General features: G+C 39.0%; 1 protein-coding gene across 5 annotated transcripts in view; it reads left to right on the forward strand.

Moving 5' to 3' along the window:
• Positions 1–19,847, forward strand: part of ptprea (protein tyrosine phosphatase receptor type Ea) — a 65,024-nt gene continuing 45,177 nt past the window's right edge. For 2 of the 5 annotated variants that reach the window (XM_014982588.2, XM_014982590.2), the window contains exon 1: positions 1–97. The gene's annotated coding sequence lies outside the window, so the exon portion shown is untranslated. Of the gene's footprint in view, positions 98–153; positions 277–19,847 lie in introns of those variants that run through there. The other 3 variants (XM_014982591.2, XM_014982592.2, XM_014982589.2) reach the window with 2 other exon arrangements.

Below are 19,847 nucleotides of genomic sequence, written 5' to 3' on the forward strand. Positions count from 1 at the left end.
ACTCCACCTTCTCCACTGACAGGCGGCAACACTGAACCTCCGCCTCGCCTCTTCCCAGACAATCTGCGCTCAGGACTTAACATTCAAAGCCATAAGGGTTAGTTGTATGTTTTTACTTAGTCGTTTCGTCTCTAAAAAGCACGCTGGCGTTAATCAACCTAGCAGGGAACGTCATCATTTCAGCAGCGTGTTGCTCCGTCTTACCTGTCCTTTACGCGCCGCGGCAGGCAGCGGCGTGCTGATTTTTTTTTCTCCCTTGTGAAGCGTCCATTTCAGGTGTGTTTGTTGCTTTAATGTTTGAGTCAACCCGTCTATGGGTTTGCTTCGCCTTGTTTATATTTTTGGAACCGTTTTCCTGTCAACCTGCAGCGCCTTCAGTCAGCCTGGTGCGTCAAAGTAGGTTAATGGATCAAGCTTTTGGAGTTTCTCCTGCCTGCGTTCCTTGTTTTCCTTATTTCCGTCTTTTTCCTTATTTCCAATCAAACATGCTTGTTTTCCTCATATTGTGACCCTTACTCGGTTTTTGATTGAGCTTCAGTTGAGCCTCTTCCAACATGTCGGTGAGCTGCGGGTGGGTTGATGGATAAGCCATGAGTTATTTCTCCTCTTTGCTGCATAAGTTAGCTGAGGATTTATGTTTTTTTCCCCCTTTTTTTTTCTTTTTGCTCATCATGGACGGCTGTGTGACATGCATTAATCCCTTTAGGCGGGCTCTGTAGCAGGGGAGGTCAGAGGTCACGGGCAGCAACAGATCAGCATCCTTGTTGCAGACTGCCTGCAGCGCACAACTGGATGAAGACTGAATAATGTGCCCTAAGATTCATATTTCTCTTTGCATTTTGTATGTCTCTTTGCAACATTTTCTGGAGAGTTGCATGTCAAAGCAAGCAGGCATTTAGAAAACTTTCAGATGATGCCAACTTGATGTGTGCAGGCTAAAAAATTAAGACAGCTGCAGCGTTTTTTAAGGCTGGATTCTGGGATAAATGATGTCTCTTTGTCAACATGGAAAACTGGGAAGAGATGTTGCCCAAAAGACTAAATTTTTTTAGATCCTTTGATGAAGCGTACAACAGCAAATTCATGCATGTTCTGGGTTTTTTTGTTGTTTTTTTTTTTTTTTTATCTATGCACTGAAGAGATTTTAATTGGACAATTTGCTGGGATTCCTACATATTTTGTTTTTGTAAAGATCCAATTCCTCTCTGTCCTTTTTAACCTATGTTGAAGTAATGAAGTGCTATGAATTTATGGCATATAGTAATCTACACTGGAAAGTCTGGCAGCTGCAAAAACCAAAGACTCTATGATGAATAGATAGTTTATTGGATGGGAAAACATTTGGAGGAACTAATGCATCTTTCAGACAATGTGATGCTGTCTGTAATAATCAGAAAATCTAAATATGTTTCTATATTCCGTTTCTATTTCTTCATACTAATTCAGAACTAGAACCTCACTTAATGAAATTGGAGATTTTTTTCAGACTTTCTCCTGGATCTGCTTTGATCAGGTGGCCTGCAGGACAGAAGCTGAAAAATCTGCAAAAAGCTACGTTTTCTGACCATTTCAATGTAAAGTGTGTTTATTCATCTATATAGACATTGATGAATTATCCTTCGTTTAGTACATCATGATTTTCCTATTTTTTTTCTCAAGTATTACACCGTATTTAAATCTTATTTTAACAACCTCTGTACTCAACCCTTTCCTGCTGTTCTACTTTGAGAATTAAATACCTTGAGATGGAATGAGCTCTTTATTGTCATGCGGAGTTGCCGCTAAATTACTTTGAATAAATCTGTTAGTCAACCTGACATGGGCAATTACTGCAGATTAAAGCAGGGCTGCTTTCTGAATGAGAAAACGAGAGAAGAATTCATGCTTATAATTGGCTGCGATTAAGTTGCATCGGCTCTGAAAATGAGAAATTATCGATGAGGAGCACATTTGGAGGCAGACGGACCTGACTTCTCTTCCTCGGGGCTAATATCAAAGCCGACTACCGAACATTTTCAATTTGAATTAGCGACTTCATTATCAGTGACACCTTGATTTGAATATGTTCGGCTTCGGTTCTGCCTTCGCAGTGTGTGGTGTTTTAAATTTGGTGCACCGTAAATCCAAATGCACAAGCAAAACCTGATCCATGATACCTAGTAAAGGTAAAAACATACAGTGTTTATAGGTACCAACACTTATAAGCTGTGCTTTAAATGACCTACATTTAGTCTTTGATACTCTGTTACTGATTTCCTGAGATGGACATCTTGAAATGGAGTTGATTTAGTGTAATTAAGTCCAGAACCCACAACAGCCGTGATGAAATGGCCCTATGCCACTGTCTGAAATTTTGAAGCTGGTTTAAGCCCTGTGTTGTTTGATTATTTGTGAAACCTGGAGATGATGACATGAGACATCTCTTCAAGGTTAATACTGTGTAACCAAATTCCCAGAAAGTTCTAAAATTGCAGGAACAGAAATCTAGAAATTAATGAAAAGCATGGAATTCTGTAACGCAAGATATATAGGAAGCATGATCAGTGCACATGGTTATTTTAATGAGTAACATCGAACAGAGGAGTGTTCAATCCATCGTCTAAAAACGGAGCATATACATGCAAAGCTAAAGAGGCACGGGCTTCCACATGAACTAATATTAATTAGCCAGGAGATTATGGACAGAGCTAAATACCAATGGTCCTGGAAGAAACCCTGTTAAAGACTGCCAAAGATTTCTCCTTCCAGCTGGAAAACAATCCCAAACACAGAGCCGGAACTACAACGGAGCGATTTAGATCAAAAACATACCTATGCCAATCTTGTCAAAATTCAGATCTAAATTTGTTGACTGGCTTAATTGAGAGAATTATTAGGCAAAGACGCTTTCTATCCAATCTGACTGACGGAGCCGCTTTTTCCCACGAGACAGATGTTTACGCAAAGCTGGTAAAGCTATAACCCCAAAAACTTAATAATTATGAGTCCACACAAACATAAATGTTTAGAAAACAAAAGTTTTATTTTCCCTCAACTTCACAGTTCGACACCACTTTGTGTTAATCTTTCACATAAAGTCGGAACAAAAGACATTAAATTCTGCAGTTTGTGGCTCGTAAAACGGCTGCATTTATTTGAATGTAATTTGCCTGCTCCCCGCTCGTTGCCTTGGCAGTCAGAATGTCTGCTGTAGCCGTTATGTGCAATGAAACATTTTCCCTGGGTGGGCCAATTTATCAGACACATAAAGAAATTTAGGTGAGGTTTGTTTGCACCAGATGGCGTTTCATCTCCTAATAAAACAGAGCTGCTAGCTAACTTCTAACTTCATCTTACGTTTAATTACTCTGTAACACTTCCAAGATGTCCGTCCTCTGTTTTCTCCCCCCGACCCCACTCTCTGTTGTAAACTGTAAAATGGTATATTGGAAAGCCTGTGAAGTGGATGCTGTCTGAGTGTGGGCGTGCTGGGTGAAACAAACATGCTGCATGTGGCAACTGATAAAATCCTCTGTGAGCTTTGGGAGGAACTAGTTGTGCAAACCTGGAGTGTCTGACAGCTTGCTGGATATTAAGCTCAAGCCAACAGCCCTGTAGTTTATCCCACTACTTCCCTGCTCTATTATAATATCCTGACGTACTTGGATTCGTCTTCTGAGCCGTCCTGGTGCGTCGAATCAAAGCGCTTTGCTGCAAATGGATGAACGGTTTCTCATCCCCGAAATTAATTGGTGTTAATTTTAGGGATGAGCCCTGCCAGAACAAACACTTATCATCTACCAGTGAGAATGATGTCAGTCGGCATCAGAACAGGCTGGTTCAGACAGGAGTGGGTGTTATTAGGCAGGGTTCCTGTGCAATGTTGTGAAAATGTTTCTCCACACAGAGTAGAGTGGAATATCCCCAGAATATTCCACTGTAAAGTTCATCCATCGATCATTTATCCTTCATTTCATCCATCTACCACTTATTCATAAATCCTTCCTTCCACCCATCATGCATTCACTCATTCACCCATCCATCAATCATTTATTGATTCTTCATTCCTTCCTTTTCTTCCTACATTTCATTCATCCTTCCTTCATTTCATCCATCACTTATCCATCCTTCTTTCAATCCATTCATTTCTTCATCCATCCACCTAGCATTTATCTTTCTATCATTTATTTATTCTTTTTTCCGTCCGTCCGTTATCTATTATCAATCCATCCAGTCCATTTATTGATCCTCAGTTACTGCAGCTATATATTTAGAGATTGTTGTGTGAGTGGAAGACTCTTTATTCATCCTTCCTCTGTGTTGTTCTCCTTTTTACTCAAGCTTAAAAATTAAAGCCTGAAAATAACAAAAAGAATTTTTTTTTAAATTATTTCTACAATTTGGCTTAAAAAGAACTTGGGTCACTACAAATTGCACTCTGGAAAAGTAAGGGAGTTTGACATTGAAGCTGTAGGATCCTTGGTCACAGTGAGGTAAATGCCGTTTGTATTTGTGCTTTATTAGCAGAGGCTTGCACATTAAGCTGCAATGTGTTGCAACCGGAGGCTTCTTTGTACTTGCGGGTGGTGCTGCAGAAGGCAAACCCTGCAGTCTGTGTTTGGATTTTGGCATCATGTTGAAATGATTTAATAACGATGGGGGGGAAAAAACAAAACTGTTTATGCCATACAGAGAAACGAGATTAGAGTCTAACCCCTCACTTTTAGCTGGAAAGGGCAGTCAGCTTTTCCAATTCCAAGTAACTGGAAGGGGAGTCACTGGGGATCCGGTGTGCATTGCGTGGGATGTTATTTGTTTTAATAAAGAATGAAGTGGGGACTGGAATCGAAACGAAACCTTGGAAAGCAGAATACGAGCACTGCAGTGGTGCGCTTGCTTCCTGCTTGGAGGAATTTCTGGGGAATCAGAAACCCCCTGAAGCCACCCACGGAGCGCTCAGCGACAGAGAGGCCGCGTCATTCAGCATGTGGACACTGTACAGCTGTGCACACTGCTACAGTACCTGCCGTGTCTCCCTTTGTCCCACTCATCCGTCCTCGCCGTCTGATCTGTTCCACCCCAGGCTGACACTCGAGGGAAGTGAGGCACTCGGTAGTTTTATCATCAGCTGACCTCATGCAAAGCCCTTTAAATAGATCAGAACAGTGTGTCCAATTTGGTTTTACTTTTTTCTAATTTGTTGGCGAGGTTTCTGTCACATTGGACCCCGCGGGGGCCCGTGCCATCTGTTGCAGGGCCCCTTTTCCTTCCTGTAGCTGCTGAGTTTTTCTGACTCTTGCTGGACATTTTGAATTATCCGTCTTTGAGAATCCTATAAGATAGAAGAGCTCATCAGATGGCAGAGAAGAATGTAACTATTTATACTGATATTTTAAACTGTTTGGATTTGGGCTTGTATCAAATAGATCGCTGAAAAATGGAGTAAAATAAAAACATTATGCATCAGAGATGCATAAACTAATAATGTGTACTTTAGTGCATATTTTTATTTTTAAAAAGCCCAGGCTGAGTTTTTGTTTCGACTTGAGAATAATATCATAGAATACTGTCATATGACAATCGTTGAAATAATATAAGGATAAATTATCACCAGGATAAAGTTGAAATTAAAAAATTAAAGTGGTGTGTGGTTTACATGACAATACTTGATTTTTTTGTTTGTTTGTTTACATATCAGTATCAAATTATTATCAGTAGCAGGATTTTGAGACAGTCGTGCAAACAGCTGTCTACTTGGGAGAAAGAACGACACAAACTGACCTGGACATGTCGCGCTTTTTTCTCTTTAAATAGACTTTTTTTAAATTGCCATTTGAAGATGTTTTTTTGGTAAAATTGCTTATTTTTTCCTGATATTATAATCTAATATAATATTCTCAAAATAAATGTTTTTAAAGAAAGCAAGTAAAAAGCAAACTGATTAAAAATGGATATTGTATGAAAAAAACCTGAAATTTTATTTTCAAGCCGTACCCGGACATGTGGTTTCATTTTTAATCAGTGGTGTTGATTAGAAATATTAAAAACGAGGGTTGAAGAAAATCAGACGGAAAGACGATATCAAACTAAAAATAGATTGGTTTGTGTCTAATCTTTTTTTTCCCCTTTACATTAATAGTTAAAGTTGGAAAAGTTTGTTCAGATACACTTTGTTAATCTTTAGCCTTCTAGTGTTTGTTTGCCAAGAGTAATATGTTAATAGAAAATGGCATCATCCAGTGCACCTCAGCCAAGAAATCTGGAGGTTTTAGGGAGTTTCTCTAAAGAGCAGAGAACTAAACTATCTCCTCAGATGTGTAAAAAAAACCTTCAGTCCAACTCTGAAAAGAGACAGTAAGGGAGCAGCCCCTGCTGTCTCCTAAGCAACTATTTACAGCGAGCGCAGCAGTGGGACTGGGTAGTAGTTTGTCAGTAATTTCCCTCAAATTAAACCAAAGTTTAGGCCACAGAAAAGCGTTTCTGTTCTGTCGTTGTCTGACTCCTCGCCTCAGGATCTACTTCAAATGAAAACCACTTGCTTAGTCTGCCTGTCGTGAGTAAAAAAAAAAAATGCGGCCCATGGTCGTAGCGTATGATGTCACTTCGCAAGATGTAATATGGGCGGACCCTCCTCAGGCAACACTTAAGTTTATCCATTGTACATGTGTCAGTTGTTGCAGGACTGCATTGCAAAACACACCGCAAAGCAATTAGAGGGCAAGCTTAGGAACATGTTTGATGCGACTGACAGACTGAAAGAAAATCCAACAGTTATGGTTATTAATTGTGTACAATAAAGCTCCTTTTGAATAAAAAGTGAAACCTGTTCTGGGAAAAAGGGGTGTAGTTGAGAAGTTTTAAACCCCTGCGCTTTGTGGCTTTATTTCAGCGCAATGAAAGCAAACATTCGTCCACGTTGGTCTAATAGGGATGAATGACGAGGGAAAACAAACATTGTTTTTCTGCGGGGGGAAAACAAAAGGGAGCCCAAAGTGCAGAAGTTGTGCAATATCACCATGGCACTGGCAGTCGACAAGAAAAGGTTCAGTCACTGGATTTTCTTGAATGCAGCTTTAAGTTAAGCTTGTAAATCTAAGAGATGACAGGGATGCACTGAGCAGGGATTTTTCTCTTGGCCGTTACTGATTCTAAAATTGTTTGCTCGTTGAAATGTTTGGATCTAGTAGAAAATAAATGAATGACAAGATCATTCTCATTTATGTACCTGAGCATATGCCATATTTTATTAAACCCAAATGTTTCAAATCTGCTTGATTTGAAAAGCAAACCTGAATGAAATCTGTCAGTAGAGAGGAAATACTTTTTTTTTTTTTTTTTTTATGCATTTACAACCTCGCACCAGCTCACTGCCTGATGTTTATAACGCTGCTTCATGTCTCGGGTCTTAAAAGATGATGCAAATTGGGTGAAACTGAACCTTACGCGTTGCTTTTGCTGCGGTACAAGGCTTCAAAATGAATTGTAAAGGTGGCGCACAGACCCGAAAAGAGATTATTCCCATCTTTTTCCTTCAGCACCAAAAAGTCTGACACCATGTGGAACGCGCGTCAAAGTCGCACCATCTTGTGACTTACTGCATCAGCTGCAGGTAGTTTTAATCCATGAACTGTGTCACCAAGTGCAATAACATCTCCGCTGTGTCACATGAAATCTTTTGCCGCTGAGGCAGTAATGTGGGGTTGTATTCTTTTAGAGGCCTGACATCAAATCTGTTTTATAGTTTGTACGCTCTGAAGCATTTTGCTTCTGGTTGTGTGGCGATAACATGTAAACAGTGCGAGAAAATAGTGAATTAAAGAGCGAGCAAAAGAATGAGAAGGGTTGTTGATGTGGCGGAGGAGGAGGAGGAGAGCCGTGCTTAATGAATAATGGATGCTTGCTAAAGCAGCCCATTTCCTATTCATTCTTTCAACGCTGATGTAAAGGGAGTTGTGTGTGATCATCATGTCAGTTCTCCAATATTTCCATTGTGCTTTGAGCGATGGGATGCAGTCTGAAGGCAGAGCGAATGCACCAGCGAACGTTTGCACACAACTTGAAATGTTTCAATTTGTATTCCGACAGTGTGCAGAAAGCAAGAATGTAAGCGAAGTCGTCATATCGGTACAAACGTAGCTGCGTGACAGAGCCGAGCGTTTCCGGCTGGTTCATCTCCGCTACAGAGCTCGTGGTTTGTGGCTTGAGGTCAGATCACTTTCATTAAAACAACCTTTCAACTTCTGAGTCCCGTTTGAAGCTTTTTCAACGCCGAGGCTTGGATGAGACCTGTGATAGTGTGCAAATGAGTGCAGTTGGATGCGGCAGTGAGTGAGACCACAGTCAGGGGGTTAGCTGACATGCTCTGCATGCTGATGGATGCGCTGCAGGCATGCACCGTATAGCACAAATGTAAAGGAGGAGTGTCAGGTACAGATGAGCAAAGTGAGAGAAAGACAGGTGTATACTCAGGGAAAAAGTGAGTGTACAAACTCTTTAGGGATTCCAATTTACTTTCTGTTTTGTTGAGGAATTGCGCAACTTTGACTGTAAACTACAGAGTGATTGATTGAAAGGTAAATGTCAGGTGTTGCCAGCAGTAAGAGGTAGAGCTGCATTAAAAAAAATCAGCTATTGACTGGAAACTGCATTTTTTTTTTCCAACAAGGGATCTAATGCAACAATCATGATTATTGGACAATCTAAAATCTGATCCTTCTCCAGATGGATACATAAACTTTTCCAAATTGCACTCACGGCAACAAAAGATTGTCGCTGCAGGAAGACGAGTTTATAATTTTCAGTGTCGGTGAGAGTGAGAGGCTTTGGCAGGCAACAAGACGGCTGAAAGTTTTAAGGCAAAGTTGGTTCCTATTAGATTTTTGAGCTTTAAGTCTACCTTCTGATGAGATAAGAATCTACAACCTGTAGACTATACTCAGTGTCTCACTGCTAACTGTGCTAACTGCTAAAATAGAGATGGCGCATGGCTTAAAATGTCATGTCCGTGATCCATTTTGTCCTAGTTTTAAAATAGTGGTAAAATTGAACCTCTCCATTGCCCCACCTCTGCTTATGATGGCAGAAAGGCTAGAAAAAATATTCTTAGTGCTGTTATATTTTCTGTTGTAGCTCTCATTGCAATGGGAATCGATCCATAATCCATATTACAAGGCCAAAACTTTACAGAAGATTTAAATTCCTGATCAGTTCATTTTTAGTTAGAAGTAATAATCAGCTTTTTTTTTAAAGTTTGATGTTTGATCAAAGATGACTTTATTTTAAGATAGTTTTTTATGTCCATGTTAATCAGCCCTGTCTCTGACATGCTGACTAAACCAGACCCTGTCCTTAGTAAACGTTTCCATCTGTCCTCATGTTGATCATGTTTTTAAAAATAAGATGAAGCAAATCTCAGATGAGCATAAAACCATGTTGAGAACCTTCCAACAACAACAAAAAATGTCACATAGATTATATTATTTGTGCTCAGCTGACTTTATATTTCACTGTCTGTTCTCAGGATTCGTTTTGTGGAAAGCAAATTTTTCAGATCCAGTGCTGACACAGCTTTGTTTACAAGGCAATTTATTATAGAAATATCGATCCCGATATCAGCTGCCACTGATTTCCTCTTACCTCATAACTGAGTTGTCCACTGCATGTGATTAACAGCATTAGGTACGCCAGTCAAGTCCCAAGTCTTGTTTCTGTATCTGTGCAGTTTATAGCACCATCACATACGTTTTCAAAATAATTTACTGTGAGGCGTGATCGATAATAAACCTGAGATGAAAGGTGCTCTGGGACGATTGCATCGATTCAAGCACGTAAGAAAACACCCGTCGCTCTGCGACTGTGTCACGCTGACCTTCACCAGCGGGGATCTGATCTCAACGTGTCGCGAACATCTTGACTTTGCACCAACGTGTTGTGACCCAAAACAGCTCTGTGTGCATGATCTCTTTATGCAACCTCATGCAAATGAACAAAGCTGCGCTGTGCGATATTTCTGCTTAACATCCAAGCATTTGGTTATAAAATATGTTCCCCCACTGGGAAAACACACTGTTGACAATAACAGTCCTCGAAACGCTGCCAAAGCCTTTTTGTGCTCAGCCAGAAAAGCTGCCGGAGCCGCACCATTTGCTCACAGTGACCGGGTATTCGCTTATCATCTGCTGCTCTGACACCAGCAGAGATTCAGACTGAGAACTGGTAGCAGAAGACAATAGGGAACAGATTTGTCTTTAATGGAGACTTACTGACTATTAATGAAAATTCACCACAGTTTTTCTTTTTCTTTTTTTAAAGACTTTTCAAAATGAAACCACTGGATTTATTTTCAGCATGTTTTATAATATTGATTAAGTCATAGTTAGAAATGCACTAACCAATCAGCCAGAGATTAGGACAGGCCAGTTTCACCTGATTGGCTCTGATCTGTGATCAGCTGATCAAATACCAAAAATATCAGTCTTTTTTTTTCTTGTAGTCTTTAAATGCATCAAAGTATAATGTCGCTGCTCTCAGCCTTATTGCAACTGGGTTGTAGTTTGATGATCTTCTTTGAGTTTGATAAAATTAGGATTAAGGTTGATGTCATAAGATCTAATCTTAAAATTGGCTCAGTTTCTGTTGGATTCATAGACATTTCGATAAGAACCCGCATCAATTATTTTATGCCTATGTGTGACAGACTCTTGGGACGAAAAAGAAAATGGAAATTGATATCAGTCAGGAAAGCCTGATTGGTGCATCTCTAAGATTTACAAACTCAACCAATCTGCAGTTAAAAAGTCCACAGCGTCTGAATCTTTTCCTTTAGAGCCGCCAAGATTATTTTAATAGGTTCTGTGAAGGGGCATAATCTCAATATTGAGATTTTCAGACTCAGTCAAAAGTGGTTCTCTCTCAAAGAAGCATTTTATTTTCTTGTTTTAAGTGTTTTATGGTTTTTAAAAGACGGAAGAAATTGGCCAAAATATGAATCAGCAGGTCTGGACATTGGGATAGCCCGACTGACGCATCCCTCGTCATAGATAGATATATTCATAACATTTTGTTTTCTATGGACCCTAAGAGAAAATAACACTATAAATTCCCCCAAAAATGAGCATTTAACTAATTAAAAAAACCCATCAGATTGCAAAGCCTCCAAGTGGGATGTATAGAAAGTAGTCCAGTTTTTCTCGGTAACAGCTTCACAAGTCCTGGAGATGCAGTGTGAGCAACATATGGTGGTGTTAATTGAGCAAGCGCTAACAAGCCAGTTTCTCCTGCACACACCCACTTACTGCTTCTGCTTCGAGGTTGCATGGCACCTCTGACAGTGTGGCACTTATGTGTTGGATGATGGAGAGCAGGTCACAGACATTTGTTAAAGAACGCCCAATGTTTTCTCTGCAGCTCCCTGACAACTAAGGCTCAGAGGGGGTGAAAATGGAGGTTAGAGACCAGAGTAATCACCATGATAATGATATGCCTCTGGGCTGGACGTTTGCAGTCGTCTTCAGTGGAGAAGAATATTTCAATTCTCAGATTTTATCTATTGGGAGTTAATAAATCACTAGGATCTAAAATGATTTTATCTGAAGTAAACAGACTTTTCTTCTTCTTGTTTAATAATTTAGAATAAAATATAAGCTGTACGGTAAACTAAGCACACTCTTGCTGCGCCAATAAGATTTTTGGATTCAGTCACCTCTGAATGAATCACAACACTTCTGAAACGTTCTTACAATCAATTAGTTTAAAATAGTAAGGTGATGCACATATTTTATACCTGTGTAAAACCAACTTCAAAATTTCAGCACAAACAAACTATCCAGCAAAGTGGTGGAAAGATGATTATTTGGGCTCCCTTCCTGTCTTAGGATATAAATTAAAACATGTTTCATGGCAACAAGACGCTATAACTTAGATTGAAAAAAATGTCTTGTTCCACTGGCAGATAACTAGTACTTTTTGATCAATTTTAAAGAATTATTTACTTAAAACAAGCTCCTATAACCAATTTTGTTATAATCCTTGTAATTTTATTGCATGGCTTCTATAAAAAAGACAAAAATACTTAGTGAGACTTTGTGTTTTTGCAGTGTGGTGTTTGACAGCTCTGCCCCTCGTGCAGTGGAGTCTCCCCACTTATCCAAAAGTATTCTGTCAACTTGCTAATGTGCCGATCAAACGCTATGTGCTTAAGTGTCAAATGCGTAACAAGTTGCATTGTTCCACTTTGGCTTCTTGTCTTTCTACATCAAGGAAGGCAGATAGTCTGTAGTGGGAAATTGTAATTGTTTAGAGTCAATAATAAGACTAAGATGACACTGTCATAAACATGACATAACACCTGTCATGAACATGAAAAAGCCTTCATGAATATTTATGACTGTTGTCATAAAGCGTCATTCGGTAAATTATGACACTTTTAATACAAAGTTGACATTATTCAAAATGTCTTTGTTATGACAACTTGACATTAACCAGGAAATCATTACTGTTTAAACTTTACCTTTAATAACATAAAGTTATCTAATTTTTAAAGTGCAATCAGTAATACTTTTATAACAAATTGATATCAGTAATGATTTCCTGGTTAATGTCAAGTTGTCATAACAAAGACATTTTGAATAATGTCAACTTTGTATTAAAAGTGTCATAATTTACCGAATGACGCTTTATGACAACAGTCATAAATGTTCATGAAGACTTATTCATGTTTATGACAGGTGTTTATGACAGTGTCATGTCAGTCTTATTCAACCCCCTTCAAATAAAGTGTTACCAATATCTGTCTAAAAATGGGCCACAGTGGGGTCAGGACGACACCCACAAACACAGTAGCCAACTTGCCACAGAATAGCAGAGAAATAAAAGAATAATGTCATCGCATGAGTTGATCAAACACCAAATCTCAACCTCATTGTGGTGGACCACAGGAGAGCTGGACCGAAACCATTAGACACACTGACGGGAACTGCAGCAGCGTTGTAAAGAAAAGCGAAAATTCCTCCACAACGATATCAGACCACTGCAAGTAGATCTACCTTTCATTCGTCTTATGAGTTCTCCCCCTAACATTTTAATCTTGTGGCATTTTAAAGCTATAATTATTTTCCTATGTAAAAACCATCAATTCTAGATGGCATTATTATTCTGCTGCTGCTTATAATTACATCACTTCCTGCTTCTCTGGCTGCACATCTTTGGCGCTAAACAATGAAGCCACACGTTGTGCTCCGACTGGTACAAAGTGATCAGATTGGAGGATTTTATGCAGAGTAAATCCTTGTTTACTTTTTACAGACAGACCCGTTCGGTTATCTGCTACTCGACGTTCTCAAGCAGTGGAGCGTGACACATGGCTGCCGTTTCATAAAATACAGCATAAATAGTTTGCTGCAGAGAGGGGAGATCAACAAAGAGACGGGATCGGATTCAATCATCGGATCTGTTGTCTCTCGAGAGGGAACACGCCTTCCCTTCTCAGCGCTCCCTTGTTTTCAGTCTTCCGTCGTTGCCTAGAATAAACCAGAGGAAGAAGAAGAAGAACGCAGCAGATGTGAAGACGCCTGGCTTTGTTTGACTTGAACTCAAAGCCCAGATCTGTTGTGTTTATTATTGTTTTTATTAAATTAGGGCAGTGGTTCAGTTTGTTGTGTCCAGCAGCATTTCGAAGCAAATCTGACGCTTGGATGCGGCTCTCTGAGCTACCATCGATGCCCGTCCAGCTTGGCTGATCTTCAACAGGAAATAAATAAAAGGCTTTGTGGTGCTTCCAGGGCATTACTGTACTATCGCATCCAGCAGCTGGGCCTCAGCAGGGGCACTAGTTAGCTGCTTAGCCAGCCACAGAGACGCCTTTAAATTCATGTCTGCAGACTAGTTAGATTTCACACTTTTTCTTTGTAAGCGGTTCTTTATTTTGTGGTTTACACAGAAGCTATGGAGGGCCTATTGGTGCTGCGATCCGATGAATAAATAATCTGTTATAGTCATGTTTAATCATTTAGATAAAACAAAATAGTGTCTCTAAATTAATTGTAATCTGGCAATTATTTATTAAATACAGAAATAATGAAAGTGCATTTTCCTACTCTGAATGATATTCATTTCCCAGACATCTGGAATTTTCTATTAGTTTTATTCTTTCTAATAAAGAGGTCTCAAACTTCAGCTCTCATCTGACTCTAACATTATCTCATTAACAGAGCCAGGTTAGGCTACATCGCGGTTTTTCATACATAATGGAGACTTTCTTTAAGTCTCTATTATGACTTAAAGGAAGTCATAGTAGGACTAAAGAAAGTCCTTTAAGTCATAATAGGGAAGTGGTTTCTTCTCCTGAAACAAAAGTAAACATTTTTGTTATTTTCTCACGTCTCATTTATTTCCATAATTTTGACCACTATTGCTCACATCCCTGGCATCTTCTTGGTTAATCTGCATAGCAGGTTCACTTCAGCCCAATTGACCAGAACATTGTTAGCTATGCCCACTCACTTAGATGGAAATAATTCATAATATATTGTCTCTTTATAGACAATATATTATGTCTATAAATATTATTCATCATAAAATATACTTACTATATAAGGGTCAGTCATAAAATGTACTGTATATATATATTTTTTGTCCACATGTAATGAATATTTTTTGTGTAGTCAAGCACTTGGCCCTTCTGTTCCTGAGAAACAGCTAGAGCTCCCACATCTCTGCTTGATTGTTTTCATTACATCCCAGCAGGAGTGTGATAATACAAGCTGCCACCATGGCTGTCACTGATCGGCTCCAAAAACCCAGAAGTAGGTGATGCGAGGGGCTGTTTTTATAGCTTTGCCACCCATGTTGGTGCTATCATGTCGGGGTGGAGTCAGATATCTAATACATGCTTCAGGCTTGGATTTCTCCTTGCATTCCTCCGCCTGTAATCGGTTATTGTCAACATACCTAAAGGTGGGAGGTGGGGGGGGGGGGCTGGGTGAGAGCTATGAATGAGAAATAAAAGAAGCAGGGGACGAGAGAATGAAAAACAGGGTGTGGATTTTAATTATTTTCTACTTCAAACTACAACCACAAGCATAACTGGGAGGATGAAAAACGCAGAGCTGCGGTTGCTGGTGTCAAAACGGGTCCCTCTGCCTCATAAAGAAGAATTTTTAACACATGTTTCATTTGCATGTGTCCAATTAGGTTTCCCTGAAATCCTGCTGGGCTCCTGGTGGCAGGGGGCTGCCTGCTTCTTGGATCTCGTCTCTTAAAGCTCAGGGCTTGCCAGAAACTGTAGAATTGTGCCAGCTCAGTTGCCTTTTTTTTTTTTTTTTTTTTTTGGGTTTATTTTTTGACATATATATACATATATATATATATATATATATATATATATATATATATATATATATATATAGTTGAGAACCAACAGAGAAGTTTAATGACACATCCTAAGTCCAAGACTTTTACTGGATCAGAATCTTGATCTGAAAATAAAATAAATAGACTAATTAGGCCTTTTATGGCTGATAACCATTGCCAGATTATTTTAATTTTTTTATATCTAACCTGCTGATTGTCATTTTACTTGTTTGTATTTTTGTGATTCTCATGACTGTGTAAAAGATAATAAAAAATCATACATATTCTATGATGGAGGTAATGCGTTGAAATGCAGTGTCAGTTGGTTGTTGCGTCTCTAGTGCGTCACCCAATGTCATGTAATTTGATGCACATTTTTGTATTTAATTTTAAAAACTTAGATGAAGATTCGGGACATATGCTCCGATGCCTCTTGTAATTAACTTCCTGTTTGATTCAAAACTACTACTTCTATCCAGGAACCTGGAGCAGACCAAAAATTCTATCAACCATGAGAAGTCTCATTAGTGTATCTTTAGTAATAATGGTTGGTTGTTCTCATACATGCAACTTTAAGCTGATTAAATCCAAACCTTGACTTGCCCAGCAAGATCACAACCCAGTTTTTTTTTTTTTTTTTATGTTGCTGGTTATTAAAGGGATAGCTTTGTGTTAATGCATGAGTTGCCATGTTACCTATGTAGAAACAGGGATGTTTTCTCTACAGCATTTCTGATGTTACTGAAGCATCAGTGTGAAAAGAGACCCAAACGTCTCCTAATTAACCACACACCAAAGATTTAGAAAGGCATTTTTTAATGTAACTGTATCATAACAATCCATCCAAACACTAACCAAGAACTTATAAGCATTGACTTTTCATAACAAAATATAAGAAATTAAGAGCAGGTTTGAGGGGTAAGAATCAAAATGTTGTATTAAACATGTTGGGACTCGACTGAATAAGTAAATGTTCCAGGAAAATTGTTTCTAATTTTGGTCTGCTTTGTCCAAGCACATCACAAATATTTTTCTTTTTCTGCCCTCTGTCCAGAGATTCACCGATCGACCTTTTCCTGACTCATACTGTAACAAACAGCAGCAACATGGTGAATAATATCTAGCAGTCGTAGTTTTGAAACCAACAATGGAGAAATTTAATTATCCTCTTTTATGCATTGAAGCAGATGTCCCGACTACACCCAGATTTTTTTCTTTTGCATGCCATTTGTTAATGTGTTCGCAGCGGTACAGCGTTCGTCGATTGTTCTGTGCAACCCGCCTCCAAACGGCATGCCTCGCGTTTTGACATTTTGTTATTGTCAAAATCTGACAAGTTTGGAGATTAGTTGGAGGGTAAGTATATTTCTGTGAACTGAGTTGATGAATGATCATAAAATATACTCGTACTCGTAGATTTTATTGTGTAGTTGTTGTTTTTTTAAAACATACTGTTGCACCCAATTTTTATTTATTGCTTCAAACCCCTCTTTGGTTTAGCTAACACTTAGAATGACAGATTAATACCCTTGGTTAAACCTAAATAACCTCCTGTAGATATTTGTGTAATCATCAAACCACTTTTTCTTGCTCTTGAGTAAAAAAGAGGTTGTCAAAGTGGCTATGAACAAAATGTCTGGTTGCAGATGGCTCTGTTCATGCGCTAAAACAACAACAACAATCAGAACTAAAACAACAGGAGCGAAATGACCAGCTCTTGTGGAGAAGCCTGCGATAGTGGTGTTTATCTCGGGGCAGTTGAGTTGCTTTGTGTAGCCGCTCGCCACATATCGAGGTTTTAGGCATTTTGTCTGCTGCAGATGTCTGTCATCTGTCACCATGGAGCAGAAATATTGGATTCAACACTCTGGATGTCTTTAGAAAAAACAACTTTCTCACTCGACGACGGGGTCCAACTTCTCCTGCTTGTTGCTCACAGTGACCCGTCACAAATACTGACATTTTGAGTGTTTTTATGGCTTAAAGAAAAAAAAAAAAACACTTACGGTTTGATGGCTTTGTTTTTTGTTGTTGTTGTTTGTTTGGGGAGAATTTAGGTACAAGAGATTTTTTATTTTATCTCTTCTTGCCATTTGACAGTTATTTCCCATATTCAGACATGCAGTTAAATAATATTTACAACAATTTTAACAAGTGTAATGTGACATTATGGTTTTCATTAAGTAACAGACTTGCAACACATTTTCTGCTGCTAAAATTATGGATGTTAATATTATGTTGATTATTTTTGTAGCTGTGAGATACAAACGCCTGGTTAGACCTGCTTATTCGCAGATGCTTTTTCTGGAACATAACTAAATTATTTGCGGAAAATCTACCTGTACCCAGATTATTCATATAATATTGTAAAATAAAATGCAGTTTGAGAAGCTAAAATACCTCTAAAGTGCTTTTTGGCTGAGGTAAAAGTATGGCTGTTACCTTCTGCGGTAGTGCTAAGATTGTTTTCACTTGATGTATGTTAAGATATATTTGTTGATTAAACTATTAAAGCAGGCAGTTATAAGCGAGAGTCTCAAGTATTTGTGGATTTTATTCACGGCCGTGGTCGAAAATCCCAGTGGATATCCGGGGTTCCTCTTTTCCTCCTTCTCTATGTTTATCTTTAATATCAAGATTGGTTGACTTTGAGATATCAGGACGCAATTTATCAGTGGACTGGTGCAAAGAAACTGTCAGTTTCTGACATTAAATTCAAACTATCTCTGTCAGTAGATTCATGGTGTTGGTTGTTGCAATAACAAACCGTGTTCCTCTCAAAAGCGGGCATGAAAAGAATGTTTGAAGTGTCATTTTACTACAGCGAGCAGAAAAACAAAAAACACCCCGGGCTGCTGTTAGCAGAATAGCTCAACTCGAGCGATTATTTTTGCAGCGTATTTTTGCAAAGCTCCGCTTGTTTGTTTACTGAATTTTCTTAGTAATTTTCTAATCTGAGCGTGTATTAAAATCGGCACGCTGACTTTCGTGGATCTGTGTTGCTCCTGGAGCGAGGCGTTCTGCAGCTTTTCATAAGTATTCAGTGAAAGCTGGGGTGAGTTCTGACAGCCGTTGTCTGTGTCACATCAGCTGATTGGCAGCCACTCTGATGTCATTTGTTTTTGCGGGGCAAGAGCAGGTCACCCTGAGTGATTTCTAGTCTTTTTTTTTTTTTTTTTTTCCTTCAGCCTGTTTCCATCTGTCTCAGAGTTTCTCTCTCAACCTCCTCGAGCAGCAGATGTCCTTTAATCTGTTTCTTTGCTTTGATTTTATCCCTTGAAGTCGTATTTATTTTATTGGCGGAAAATAACGCCAACCCCCGATTTTTGCTACCTCGTGTGCCTCTGTGAAGCTCGAGCAAAGCGAAATCAGAAAGCCATTCTGTTGCATTGTTTTGGTCATCCCGTTGCGCCTGTTTCTGAGCATATTTGTCCGAAGTTTTAGCGAAATAAACAGCACTGCTGCCAGTGCAACACTGTCATCTGCTTCACTGCTTCCATTTCAGCTCAGTTTCAGATGAGTCTGTGTAAAATCTGTGACTTTTCTGTGGGAGGCTAATAAATAATGCATCAAAAGCGTGACGACAAACACAGCAGCCAAGATGGTTAGGCTGTCATCACAAGCTATGCAAAAATGTCTAGACAGCTGGGTGCCATTTTGTTTTTTATCACAGATGCATGTTTCTGGTAGCAGTCTGTGTGTATTAAAGATTTTTTTATAGCACAGGCCAATTTATATAATGGATAATTGCCAAACTGTAATATCACTTATTGCCAGTTAAAGCCGTTGGTTCAGGCACAATCAGCCAAATTCTGTTTGTTTCTGGGAGATCTGAAGTCTCTCTGTGCCGCTTGCCTAATCACTCCTGACCCGTTTAGGAAAGAGTCTGCCTTTGTTACTGTTTGGTACTGTCGGTTCTACGGGGACAAAAAGTGCCATTGTCTTTGATTGCTCCGACTGGGATACAAGTAATCTGTAGGCGTAGAGCTGCCGCAGTAATCCAGATTCAGTATTAAAAATCTTTTTGCACTGTGAGTTTTCGACCCCTTGCGGAGCTTTTCGACATGTCTCTCATTTTCTGGTGTATGTATTTTCTGGTGCGTTCTGCTTTTGTCGTAAAATCATAAGAGGTTCTGTTTTTTTGCACGCCGTGAGGTAATTAAGTTTTTTTTTTTTTTTTCTTCTGCTCACCAGCTGAATTTTTATTATTTAGAGAAAGTGAACAAAATACTGCATCTTTTTCCAAACCTTCAGTTGGAAAACAATGAAATATGATTCAATTATTTTCAACATCTGAATAAAGATGTTGAAAAGGGATGGATGGATCCATTTGTTTATCCATCCGTCTATGTTTATGTATCCATCTGACTGTTAATCCATTCACAATTTTTTGCACTTAAGCATTTATACGTTTTTGCCACACATCTGTCCAGGAACTCTGGAAATTTTAATGCTGGAAAAGAATTTCACATCAGAAATGTGAAGAAACCCTAAATAAATCTGTCAAAATATAGATCTTT

This window comes from Poecilia mexicana, unplaced genomic scaffold, assembly GCF_051168715.1.
Source record: "Poecilia mexicana isolate PSO_F unplaced genomic scaffold, ASM5116871v1 scaffold_19, whole genome shotgun sequence".
Taxonomy (NCBI): Eukaryota; Metazoa; Chordata; class Actinopteri; order Cyprinodontiformes; family Poeciliidae; genus Poecilia; species Poecilia mexicana.